The sequence below is a fragment of the Pseudorca crassidens genome, chromosome 18 (genome assembly GCF_039906515.1).
Source record: "Pseudorca crassidens isolate mPseCra1 chromosome 18, mPseCra1.hap1, whole genome shotgun sequence".
NCBI classification, from domain to species: Eukaryota; Metazoa; Chordata; class Mammalia; order Artiodactyla; family Delphinidae; genus Pseudorca; species Pseudorca crassidens.
In genome coordinates this window covers 44029410-44043516 of record NC_090313.1, presented here as the reverse complement: position 1 = coordinate 44043516, position 14107 = coordinate 44029410, and positions in this window count along the sequence as shown.

Sequence of the window (14107 nt, the reverse complement as noted above, 5' to 3'; positions counted from 1 at the left end):
TTGACCTATAACATATGGGCTATGATCTACAACCTTATCAATTATTATTATATTTGCCTCATCATAATAATTGAAAATCACTATAATTTCCTAGAAAACCTGAACTACTTTCAATTTTCTCTAGAATATTTTAGTAGTCATGCAGAATTTATATATATTTTTTGGAAATAGAAGAAATGCCAGTGGACTTCTACACTCTGCTTCTATTCCTAGAATTCAACAAAAAGTCTCTCCCTTTCTGAATTCCTGGACCCATCCTTTCTTTCCCCATTCTTACAATACCTTTACTCAATGGATAATTTAATACTGGCCATACATATAGGATGATAAGCCAATGTTGGGTGTTATGGGCTGAATTGTGCCCCCACTCCCACCAAAATTCATATGTTGATGTTCTAGGTCCCACTACCTCATAATGTGACTACTTTTGGAAATATAATTTTTTCAGTTAATTTATTTAAAATGAGGTCATTAGGGTGGGTCCTAATCCAATCTGACTGGTCTCCTTATAAGGAGAGGATACAAGGACACAGACCAAAGAGGGAAGACCATACAGGTCTTCACTGAAGATACAGGGAAAGATGGCATCTGCAAGCCAAGGAGAGAGACAGCAGAAGAAACCAACCCTGCTGATACCTTGAATTTTAGCCTCCAGAATTATGGGAAAATAAATGTATATTGTTTAAGACACCCAGATTGTGGTACCTTCTTATGACAACCCTTGCCCAATAATACGTTGGTGGTAGGAGAGCACTGTGTTCTTTTCAGGGTAATATCCACTGCTTTGCTCCCAGTTAAAGTTCCACAGTATGAACACAGGTTAGACCTGTAGCCAACATTCATGAATGAGGTCAACATTCATGTCAAATTTTAACCTCATCAGTAGCATCCATATCAATGCTTCTTACCAAAGTGAACACATGTGGAAACAAATCAAAGTGGAAATAAAATTTAAAATTTTCTCACTCATAATTTTCAAGTGTACATCTCTTTCTTTCTTTTTTAAATTTAATTTTTATTTTATATTGGAGTATAGTTGATTTACAATGTTGTGTTACTTTCAAGTATACAGCAAAGTGTTGAGGTCTACATATACATATATCAATTCTTCTTAAGATTCTTTTCCCACATAGGTTATTACAGAACTTTGAGTAGAGTGTACATCTCTTGACTTTATCTCCAACATGTAGTGCTCATTCAAACTAAGGGAGACAATGACTCTTAAAATGTGAGTCCTTCTGTAATGCAGGAAGATAAACTAGTGGTTTAGGTATATTCACTTTGATGTGACCACAGTTTTCGAGCCCCATGACACTCAGAGAACAAAAAAAACTCTTTATGGTGATTCCTTATGTGTGTAGTTTGTGGTGTTCTTGGGCTACTTTTCACCAAGTAAATGTGCCTTGTAAATGTCTTAGTCTAGGGGAAGCATGCAGGCAGAGAAAAGGGAAGGTAGAAAAGAAAATTAGGCCCACAGGGACACTGATTCAGACATTTCAAATTGAACCCACAACTTGAAAGTTTCTATAATTCTTATTGTCACATTATGCTATGTGAGAAAGCTTGCTGTAGTTTATATACTGAATTGATGGAGGAAAAGCATAAAGAACTCAAGGCTTATATTAAATGTGTGGCAAGCCTAATTCTTAGTTGTTTTTCTTCCCTGAAGTTGTCATCTAATATCATGATAAATAACAACTACAATATTGTATATCCTAAATCTTGACAGTAAGCAAATATGTTATAAAGAGTTCAGATATTTATGCCAGTCACATTGTTTTTTAAAAAAAGAAGCAGAACTAAAATAAGACAATTACAGAAATAAAGCAAAGACAAAATGCAGCTCTAGAGATATAAACAAAGTAGTTTTACACTTTTGACAAAATATTAAACAATAACAGCATTAACAGAACACTAATTTCTATTCTAATCAAAAAAAATACATAGTTATTACTTTGCTGTCACATTAAATCATTATAGATTATCAGAAATATTTTAATCACTAAAACAAATCCCCAAATAATCTTTCATACAGTCTATAGTCAAAGTTTATACAGAATATAGTAACAGTGGGTTTAGATATGAGAATTTCTCTTACTTTTATTTTCTCTTACTTTTAATAAAAAAAAGAGATCTTTTATTGCTAATACATTTACTATTAGAAGTGAAAGCCAATCCTGATATTTGGTATTTGTAAAACATATTTTTCTTGTCTTCATATAATTCCTTAGAGCATCTGTTCCAGACAGCCGATGTTTCATTAGTTTTTAAAAATTCTGATATTTTCTTCACAGGTTTTGTACTGCATGATACTGGAACTCAAATCAGAAACTTAACAAAACTACATTCCATCCACTGATTTCTCCTAGAAATGGACTTGTGCCTTCTATAATCTCTTCTAACGTCAACCTAAATCAGTGGAAGTGTATCACTTGGACTTATATTTGGAAACTTTCTTTTAAAAAAAGTTTAGGGCAACTAGAGAGAATTACAAAACAGTTAATGATATTGTGTCAGCACTTATTAATGCTGAAGATGAAAAAAGAGAAGAGAAGGAAATACAAACTGAAGAAACAGCATCAGATGATTTGTCCTTTATTCGGAGAAATAGAATGGCTCTCTTTCAACAGTTGGCGGTTGTGCTTCATATCCTGGATAACCTTTTAAAGGCCAATCTAATTAATAAACAGGAACATGATATCATTAAACAAAAAACACAGATACCTTTGCAAGCAAGAGAACTGATTGATACCGTTTTAGTTAAAGGAAATGGTGCTGCCAACTTCTTCAAGAACTGTCTTAAAGAAATTGACTCTACATTACATAAGAACTTATTTGTGGAAAAGAACATGAAGTATATTCCAACAGATGTTTCAGGTCTGTCACTGGAAGAACAATTGAGAAGGTTGCAAGAAGAAAGAACTTGTAAAGTGTGTATGGACAAAGAAGTTTCAATTGTGTTCATTCCTTGTGGTCATCTGGTAGTATGCCAGGAATGTGCCCCTTCTCTAAGAAAATGTCCTATTTGCAGGGGTATAATTAAGAGTACTGTTTGTACATTTCTCTCATAAAAGAAAAATAGGCTATATGTTGCCTATATATAAAAGTCTTATATAAAACCTATATATAAAATATTGTTTGAACATTTGAAGTTATCTGAAGTAAAAAAGGAATTATTGTTTCTTTAATTAGTAACATTTTTGTTCTACCCTGCTTTCTTTGGTACTAGTAATCTTGTTTCAAAAAAAATTTCATATATAATATTTAATCTTAATCTCTTTTTATATGAAAGGTAAGATTTATGTTTGATTGAGTTATATTAGTGTACATGTGTGAGCACAGGAGAAGTTACAGGAGCAATGTTAATGATATTATGTATCATTTTAGGAGTGGCTAGGTTTGATATTCTTTCTGAAAGCTTTGAGTACTACTTTAGAGTGTAGTTGAAAGATCTGGAAACCAGGAACTCTGGAGTTTATCACAGTTGTATTGCCAAATTCTCACTGGTGTTTTTTTCAATTGTTGTAAAATAAGGATTTTTTCTCTTACTTGTAAAAAAGCTTTTCACTAATTTGTGAGAAACATCTTTAAAAAGCAAAAAAAAAAAAAAAAAAAAAAAAAAAAAGTTTAGGATATATATTTATTGGGAAGACTTTGAATTATTTTATAAAACTTTATTAATTTGTTGGACATCCAGAGGCTTATATCTTTGACTAAATATCAGATAAATAATTCCATAGCAAATGGATTAATATATAATATCTGTTAATAACTTAAGAAGTGTTTATCCTGAATCTAGTTACTATTCACTAGCCATTAATAATGTAATTGCTTTCCATTTATCATAATAATAATTCAACAGTATGGACCCTGTGAAATCACATTTTGCTGACAAATGTCAGTTTTTAACTCATGTTGTGTACTATGGAGATGGTTTATATTTGCCAGATAAAAAGTAACCATAGATAAAATAATAGTAGTGTTTTGGGGAAAATATTTTCCATGCAAGACTCTGACTGTAGATCTCTTAAAAATAAATCTCTTAAAAATAACACTTACTGGGTTTAGCCAAGGACAGCAGCAGAGTATAAGTATTTTGAAAAAGATTCATATCTCCTTAATTTTCAACATGATGTGGTACTGTATATCATTAAGATTAAAATATTTAAATTAATATAAATAGGATTAACTTTAGATTTTTCCTGTATATTTTGTTTTTATCTTATTGAAATGTTGATGTTCAACACACTCTGAAAAATATAGATTAAAAAGTGGTTCTCTGTCAGTTCAGCTTCATTTACTATCAGTTGGTATCTGAAGAGTCCTATTTTTAAATATTTGGCCCTACCTATATCTGTAACCGCTTTTTGTTACACTCTACCTCTTCAATCACATGATCATGTTGAGGCAGGAGATAGATAGGTTTCAGGGTGAGCCACTGGAGTTCGTTCCCTGTGGACAGAAACTCCATAATAGTAGGAGGGAGGAGAAGGTAAGTCCTGCCCAGATAAGAGATAAAAGACCACAGATTTCTCATTCTTAAGGTCAAGGAGACCTTCCCAACTATAAAGGTCCTTAGAGGTCAAAAGGGGAGTGATGCCAAGATACCCATAGGTCTCTTCACTAGAATCCATCTTAGCTGAGAGATGCGCACACATACATGGGAGGACCCTGAGATATACCAAATACGGCCTCAGAACCAGGCAAATCAAAATGATTGGTCAAAGGAAACCCAGAGGAAGTTCTCCATAAAAGTGATTCAAACTACCACAAGGGCATGACTCTCTCTCTGAGTCCGCCTGTGTGTCTATCCATCCATCCTCTTTTTCTTCCTAATAAACACCTTACTTGTTTCACTACTTTCCGTCTTTGTTTTAATTCTTTTCTGTAAAACCAAAGGGCCAGGGTCTTCTCACAGGCCACTGGTCTACTGACTAGCATTCAGCACTCTCACTGCCACACTCTGACCTCAATCTCTGGGTGGGAACTGAAACCCTGCTTCAAGCCTCTGCAGGCCACGGTCACCCGAGATCAATGTGTCTCACGTGTCTGAGAGGACATTCAATGTCAACCTTCCCTCTAAGTGGGTCCCCTCCCTTTCTTCATCACACTACCCAATATAAATCCTCTGTGGCTGTAGTTTCAATTGTAATTAGTTGTATTAATTTGTTTACATATTTGATATAAATTCTATAAATACAGGGACATTACGCCATCTTATGTTGTAGAGACAGCATCTACGTAAATGCTTGAAAATTATTAGGAATTCAATTTCATATATAATTGATTGAATTAGTGTGTGGTGGTGAAGATGTAATTGATTAAATAATGTATAATAGAGCCATACCTTGAGCCTAAACACTGTACATTTTTAAGTTCAGATGAAAATGAGTGTGAAAGGAACATTTTAGGGTACTTGATGAAGGTCTGAGGAGCACTCATGCTTTCATTAACTCAGAAAATACTGAGCACAAACTATGTATTAGTCAAATAAAACAACTAAGATTTTGTCTTCACAAAATTTGCAATCCCATTGGCACAGAAAGAAAATAAGCAATAGTCACAACAAATAAGATAATTATAATAGGCCACAAAGCAAACAAAACCAAAAAACCCTGCAAAAATCGGAGCAGGGAAAGGGGTAACAGGAGTGCAAGCCAGGTTAAAGAGTAGGAGAGTGTGGCATAGACTGTGTGCTGTAGGACTGCATGTCTTTCCCTATGAGTTCAAGCACACTAATTAAAAATACTGAAAGAAATATTATGTACTTAATTATAATATTCTCAGTGTATTTGCTGGGAGAAAGAAGGAGGAAAGTGAAGTGCTGAGTAAAGAAATACTCTATAAAATTAAAGGATCAATAGGTTTAACTATATTATTTAAAGTTGTAAAAGTACCTCTGATACCAGAAAGTATCCTATGTGTGCTTTAAGAAATATTGTTGTCTCATTTTAAAACTTTGAAAATCATGTTAAAAAGAAACAACAAAACAAAAAGAAAAAGGAGGAAAGTGAAATGTTTTTTTAAACTAGGTGAAATACTCTAATAAATGAGATATTGGTGAATTTAAGGAAGAAAGTTGTAAAGTAAATTTATCACATGGCAGAAATTTGCAATACTATTAAAGCATCAGATCAAAATATAATTATTAAATCCTGTATTTTTAATGGGAGAGGAAAGATAAATGTAAAATTATGATAGACTAGCACATATACTCGTGGAAAATAAGTATTAATATAAATAAGAGTCTTCTGCCATCAGAATCTCAGCACACAATTACGTTTTATGGAAAAGAAGATATGCACAAACAAAGCAATAGAATTAACATTTTATGGTATACAAACAAATAAGAGCATATAAATATAGTCTGATTGTCTAGAGAAACATAAGGCTTTACGTATATGCTTTACATTTATTATTAATATTATTATAAAATGTTCTGTAAGCCTACAGCTATGCTGAGGGTGTTTTCAAAAATATGATTTTGTGTTTTCATTTTCAAAAAACATGAATGCTTCACTGATAGAAAGTGATATTTAATTGATCAAATCCCCAAATTTTATCAAGCATTTTAAACTAACCATCAGTAAATGTTTATTTTATCAAATAAATTCTAATATTTTTTTTCAAAGGTAAGTAAAATAAAGGTAAGCAATCATTCTAAAAATTGGATGAATAAGAAATAAAGAATGATGTTGCTGCTGATGTTATGTAAAGAGAGTTTTTCAGAATGTGGAGGTTTGAACATATTGGGAATATATGTTCTTTTGTTTTTTAGGATTAAAAAAATAAGTCAGATTTTTGTATGGAGAAAAAAATTATATGTTTAAACAAGGGGTTCCACCTTAGCAGAAAAATCAACCTTTGAACATGATCACTTGGCCTTTGATCTGTTTCTGCCTTCTCTATGGTCTCAGCATGACAAGGCCCTAGGTGAAGGAGAAGGAACATTCCTAATGGTAATTTTAACATTGGCTTTTGAGTGTAAAGCCATTTTGGATATTTCCAAAAGATTTCAAAAAAAAAAAAAAAAAAAAAGGAAAAAGGAGCAAGTGAAAATACTGCACTAGACTACTGAACATTTGTAGTTAAAGCTTATTTAAAATAAAACTAACATTAAATCAAATGTTCAAAAAATTGACATATTTCCCCCAAAATAACACACATATGTGCAAATCATTATTTATTCTTTACTTATCACTGGAAGATATAACTACTCTCATCAATAATACCTTTTGCTGTGAGAAATGATTGGATAATTTCATTTGTTATGTTTTTTTCATGATATCATTATAAATTCTGAAGATAAAAACAACTGCAACTTGTAGTTTTTCTTCTGAGGGCTGTTAATTAACTTGATTGTGGTGATCATTTCACAATGTAAACATATATTAAATCATCAGGTTGTACACTTTAATGTATAATTTTGTCCATTATACTTCAAGAAGATTGGGAGAAAACTAAGAAATAAATTTTTTTCTGAGGAACATTTATTCTCATAAATTAGACCTCAGATTCTTTAATCTGTGTGGCTGTACTATAGGTTTTAGGCTTTCTAACATTGAGACTTTTTTTCTATATTCCACAAGAAAAAATGAATACTGAAATACTATAATATCATGAGACTTGTTTTATTGTATATATATTTCAGATCCTCTTTTTAAAAATTCAAAATGACCATGGAGAAGCAATCCTCCATGTAATGATCTGCAATGCACTTCTAAATCAGAGTGTGTCTTGAAAATAATACTTTCTAATACTCTCCTGCTGTGAAATTAAAAGGTCTTGCTCAGTAATATTTTTTCAGTTAAAGCATAAATTAAAAAGTAATTTTACTTGATTTGCATATTTCTGATATTGAGATTCTCTGTCAATATCACCCTATCTATCATCATCCTCCACTTTGAACATTACAAAATCTTCCTAACAGATGTACCTATGTCTTTTAATGTACGAATCCATTCAATTTTACATAAAGCATAGCTTTGTTTTGTTTTGTTTTGTTTTTTTACAGAACTGTGATCATGGCACTCCCTAGTTTTAACTGAGCTAATTAGTTTGCTTTGCTCTTTCATTAAAACTCAAAACCCAACATATTCTATAATGTCATTATTAACTTAGCCCACTGCCTGCCCATCAGTCTCACTGCCCTCATTTCTGCCTACCTCTAACTACTCCAGTTAGCAGGGGTTATATTACTTATTTGTGTGACACCATTTCTCTTACATTTTTGTATTCTAAGAAGACATCCCAATTACTCTTTAGAATCAAAAAACATCAGCTTGCCTGCCTATTAGTAGATACATTTTTCTCTCATCTTTGGAAGGAATATGTGAACATCTGTGAGATGTATATATTATGGACCACATAATGACTGCTATTTTTCAAGAAACCTTCTAACTCAGCAAGGATATTATTGTTGTAAATGGAAATTCTATGAATAATTCCAATTTTCTCAGAAAAAAAAAAAAAAGACTTCAGAATGGAAAATGAGTTATCATAGAAAAAATAAAATTTGCTAATCTCTGAATTTTTAAATATAAATTTTAAATATGCAGGATGAAGCCATTTTTCAAATATTTTTAGAATTTCTCCATAAGATGAATATAAGTGGGAACAACCCCAATAACTTATTCTCACAATGGAATACAATATAGCAGTGCAAATGAATGAACTACAGTCAAACAGAATAATACGGGTGTTTAGAAACATAATGTTGAGTGAAAAACACTCCCAGAATATTATGTACAGTCTGATATGTTTATAAAGTTCAAAAAAAGCAAAACAAAACAATACACTGATTATATAAAAATGTGGTGAAATTATTTTTATAAGCAATGAAATGATAAACACAAAATTCAAGAACATAGTTTCATCTGGGGAGAAGTGCTGTGATGGAGAGTACCTACAGGCAGGTATAAGCTATTGGTGCCATATGGTTCTTGAACTGAGTAGTGTGTACATGAGTGTTCATACAATATAGTGTTTTGTAACTTACATGTATTTTACACATAATCTTTTGCTTGTAATAATTATTATACTATATTAAAATGTACAGCAAAATTATCTGAATATTCATGATAATTTCCAATTTGAAAATAAAATATAGTTAAATGGTTCAAAAATAAGATATAAGTATTAGTAATGTCAAATAATTCTTCCAGAATTAGGTTGTGAAATAATTCAAACTTCATTATTCTTCCTGTTCATTCCAGATAGGCTAGATATAAAATTACTACCAAAAGCTCAGTGGTGAGGATGATTTGGGCAACATGTTCCTCAAATATTAAAATAGTACATGCCATGTAACTCACCAATTCTGCTTCCAGGAAGTATCCTAGGAAGTAGCCAGGGAAACAGGTAAAAGGTAAAGAGGTAAAAGATGTAGCCAGGTAAAGATCATCACAGCCACTTTTGCTACATGAAAAATGAAAAAAAGAAAAAGGAAACAGTTAATTCATTAATATCCATTAATAAAGATATGTGTTGATGCTGTGCCACATTGTGGAAGCTTAGAGTTATTATAAAAAGTAATTTAGAATTATGTCCAGGATATATTACTGATATCGTGTATGTGTTGGGAAATAGAGTGTGTCTGACTCTGATTTTCTCCTCCAAAGACAACTTTGTTTGTGGATCTTCTCACTCTCTTTTTCTACACTGGGTTGACCTATGCTTTACACACCTTCTTTCTTTAAGTTTTCTGTGAATTATAAGGAACTTATTAGAAAAGTAGCAAATATTAAAAATTAGTTTTTAAAAAGTCAACTTTTTCAAAGCTTTGTGATTTCTCAGTTGTACCTAAAGGTATGTAGAATACTATGTCCATTTTAAAAAACCTTACTTCTAGTGTGTGTGTGTGTGTGTGTGTGTGTGTGTGTGTGTTGACGTGTTTGTAAACTTTGTGATTTGACATCTTAGTTTTTCACCTACAGCTTTTTACCCCAATTTTTGTGCTTTTTCATATATAACAAATATTAGTTGAATACTCTGACCAAATATTTGAGACCTCTGACTAGATTTTAGCATTAATTAGGTATTATATCCATTATTTTATAATTTTATTTTTTCTTCAGATTGCTTGAGTTAGGATCTAGGAGTTTAGAACTAAGGTGTGGGAAAACAGTGATGCTTGATTGTGTTTGCTTACTCAGAAAATATTTAGAAATATTCTTGAATATTCAATGCTTTTCATGAGAGATTTTATCATTTGAATTCATTTGGGAAATATTATTTACTTCTTGGAATTTTATGAATCACATTTGGAAGTTGTACGTAACTTTGTTTCTATAAGATGACTGTTTTTTCACATAGGGGTGTCCATTTTGTCAGAGTATCATCACAGGAGGATATGCTATAATTTTTCTTGAACTTGCCTTTGTGAGTTATTGTAGCAACAATACAAGTAATTGTATTTCCATGTTTTATAATGGCATTATTTGATACAAAAAATTTAATGTACAAAAGCCTCGGAGTCACAAAACTATAAACCTCTCAGGTTTTCAGTCTTTATGTTATACAAATATTTCCCTGTGTGAAACTGAGAATTTCAAGACCAAGATACCATATGATAAATTATTTATTACATTTATTATGAATAGCATGTTAAGCAATTAGGGAAAATTTCCCCTAAACTTTTGGAGAAATACACAGATTTATAACAGCCTTTTGCTATAATAATAAAAAAGACATTATACTACACAGTGACAAAATTTTTAGTAACAGTCCAAGGCACATATTTATCCAAACCCTGAAATACCCCTTTTTTTAAATTTTTTTTGTGGTACACGGGCCTCTCACTGTTGTTGCTTCTCCCATTGCGGAGCACAGGCTCCGGACGCACAGGCTCAGCGGCCATAGCTCACGGGCCTAGCCGCTCTGCGGCATGTGGGATCTTTCCGGACCGGGGCACGAACCCGTGTCCCCTGCATTGGCAGGTGGACTCTCAACCACTGTGCCACCAGGGAAGCCCCCCCATGTTTTCTTAAGTGTCAAAAACAGAGCTTGAGTCAGTCTTCTTCATGTGCACAGATTTTACTGATTCATCTTTAATTATCAGCATTAGGTACTACTGATTTGGATCTTTACAGCCCTGATAGGCCTTTTACAGCCTTGATGAATGTTAGTATCATTTTGGATATTGGCATTTCATCTACACTTCCAGTTTAATATCACATTCATATTTAAATTGATTTATTGCAAATGTTATTTAAAAATTCATTTAAATACCACAAAGGAAATTTAAAAACATATTTTTTACATTTTTGGCAAGAGTAATCTGTCTTGTCATAGAGGAATATTTTATCATTGATATTGTTTAGAGTTACCCATATATGGTGAAAACAAACAAAAAATACTCACTTTTAGTTTTTATAATGATGACTTTAAAGTCTTTCTATATAGTGCACACAATTATCGCTTACATTTGAGAGCAGATTGCTCCCACCAGCTTAACAATGTTACACCCCTCCTCACAACTTCTTCTTTTTAGTGGCTGGCAAACATAAAATCACAATAATTTTCATAATTAGTAAAATACAAAAAACATGCTTCTGAACCTGTGAAATAGGGTATGTTTAATTACAGACAAATATATATGTTAAGATATATTTATAAGATATATTCAGTGATCTTATATATGACTAATATAACTAGGTGTTACACTATGGAAGTTCACATAATATAATTTCTATATATAGAGCTTTAAAAAATAGTGGATAAAGGATAAACTTATAAAGAGTATAATGACCATAACTTCCAATATTAACACCTCGAAAAATGAAACATTTTACAATATATGCTTATGGAAATTAGTAAATGTTGGGATTATGTGAGATCTATAGTGTGTCTGAGTCTGAATTGATATTTCAAGCCTTTTTCTCATTATATAATAAATTATTTTAATTGCATATGATTTTCAAAATCATACTTTATTTTTAGGGTGGGAAATGTTTGGAATACAATATGAGACATCTCTTCACCAAACTCTCTGCTAGTTATAGAAGCCTATTAAATCAATATTATTCTTATTATTATTTATTATCTTAATTCTTTGTTATTTAAGCAGTTCTACAGACAATAAATATGAACTTCCATAACAATCTTCTTTTTTACTTTGCCTATTTTGAAAGATGAAAATATGTTTAAATACATTTAATTTCTCTACATTTGATATAACTTAAAATGGATGCATGCATTATATTCAAAAGTGGTTTTAGTTTTTAATTTTCCTCCTCTAATGTTAAATTTAATTTTGACAATTCTGCTAGAAATTCAATTGCAAAGTCATGGCTTGAGGTACTTTTCAAATAAAAATCTTTGTTATTACCTTTTCAAAATGAACTTGGTGGGTTTTAAAGTTGGAACATGTACTAGAAGTTTTAAGCAGCTAAAGATATATTTGAACCAAGGCAGATTTAACCATGATAGCTCTAGAGTAACTAAAGTAAAGTTATGGTAACATTCTGACTCTTTTATTGGCCTGGATAGAGGGGATAGAGAAAATTGCTTTCAAAAGTAGAGAGCGCCTGAAACTTATCAGGTATATCATGTATTAAAATGATCTAATGTACTGCCAGGAAACTGGCAGACTTGAATTGCTGTTCAGGTTTTTTGTAGTTAATAATCCTGAGTGTTACAGGCTCATCTTTGAAACATATTAACTGTACTACACTATTAAATGTCTAGAGATGAAATAAGTGTTATTATGAATGAGGAATATGAGTCTATGAGCATTTAGGGGTAATTTGGTTTCTTTCTGTGTGATTTATATGTATGCATAGAGATAGCTTAATCCACAAGAGATGTGCAAGTAATTTATTTCCAACCACTAAAGTAAAAGTGGACAATAATTTATATGACTTTTAATGAGGTGCTGCAGCCAAGGCAAATATGGCATTGAATGATACAGAAGTCCTGTCACTGTACTGTTTATCTTTGCCTTGGGGCAATTGGACATTTTTGTTGTAACGTCAAAGTATTCCCTTTTCATGTGTGGGGATGCACATACAATACACACATACCCAAACAGAATATATGCATTCTCTTGGCAGTTAGACACTAAATGAGTAATAGAGTTGGCTGTTTTTATTTAAACTGTATAGTCACAATATTTTAATTAAAAATGTATTATAAAATTATCAGGTGCTGAAATAAATGAATATTGATATACAACATAAATAACATTTTATTTCACAAAAGGTATTATTTTCCTTTCATTCTACTGAGACCTTTGTAGAATTTTACTCACAACATTGTAAAACATTTTTGTTGTGTTATATTTTTTTCTATAGAAATGATTATGGGATATTTCTATTTTCTTTTATTTATTGATCTTATGAAATATTATAAAGATCCAAAAACATGGATTGAATGTCTAATGAATATTTTGGGTAAAGAAAATATTAGAATCTTGCACATAGTGATACAAAAACAAGTATAAATAAATGTTGATTGTTTAAATTTCAGAGATAATTGCACTTATTCTGTTATTGCATTTTATTTATCACAATTTACTGTAACTATAATACATATTCATAATCTATTCTGAAATTATACTACTAACACTGTCCATTTTTTTAACCATAGATAGCATAACTTTATTTATCAATAAAGTTGTTTTCTAAAAACCTAGTTTGCTTTCCAATATTGGTTGTATTTTTTTTCCTTTGAATACTAACAAGTTTCTTTTTATCAATTATATACTGTAGTCTTGGAATTCTTATGCTGGTAAAGATGGTTTAAACGCACCAGGGTCTTGTTTCCCCACAAATGACAATTGAAAGCTCTGGACAGAGTACAAAGAACAGCTGAGGATTGTGAAAAATAAATAAGTTCAGGCAGATTAAAATGTAAGTCAAAACTAAGAAAGTTCTGTATAGCAATGAGGTTCTTGTTGTTGTTATTTACCTCCAGATTTGATCCAAAAATTGGCCTGAGTCCTGGAAATACTCAGAATGCATGAACAGTACAAATCCAGAATAATTCATCTATTTTCATCCAGAGCACTGAAAAAATTGAGTCTTGTAAGCAGAAATATGAGGAGTTCCTTTTACAGTCAAAAAACTATACTTCTGAGAGGTCAGTGACAGAGCTGTCACCAAACACC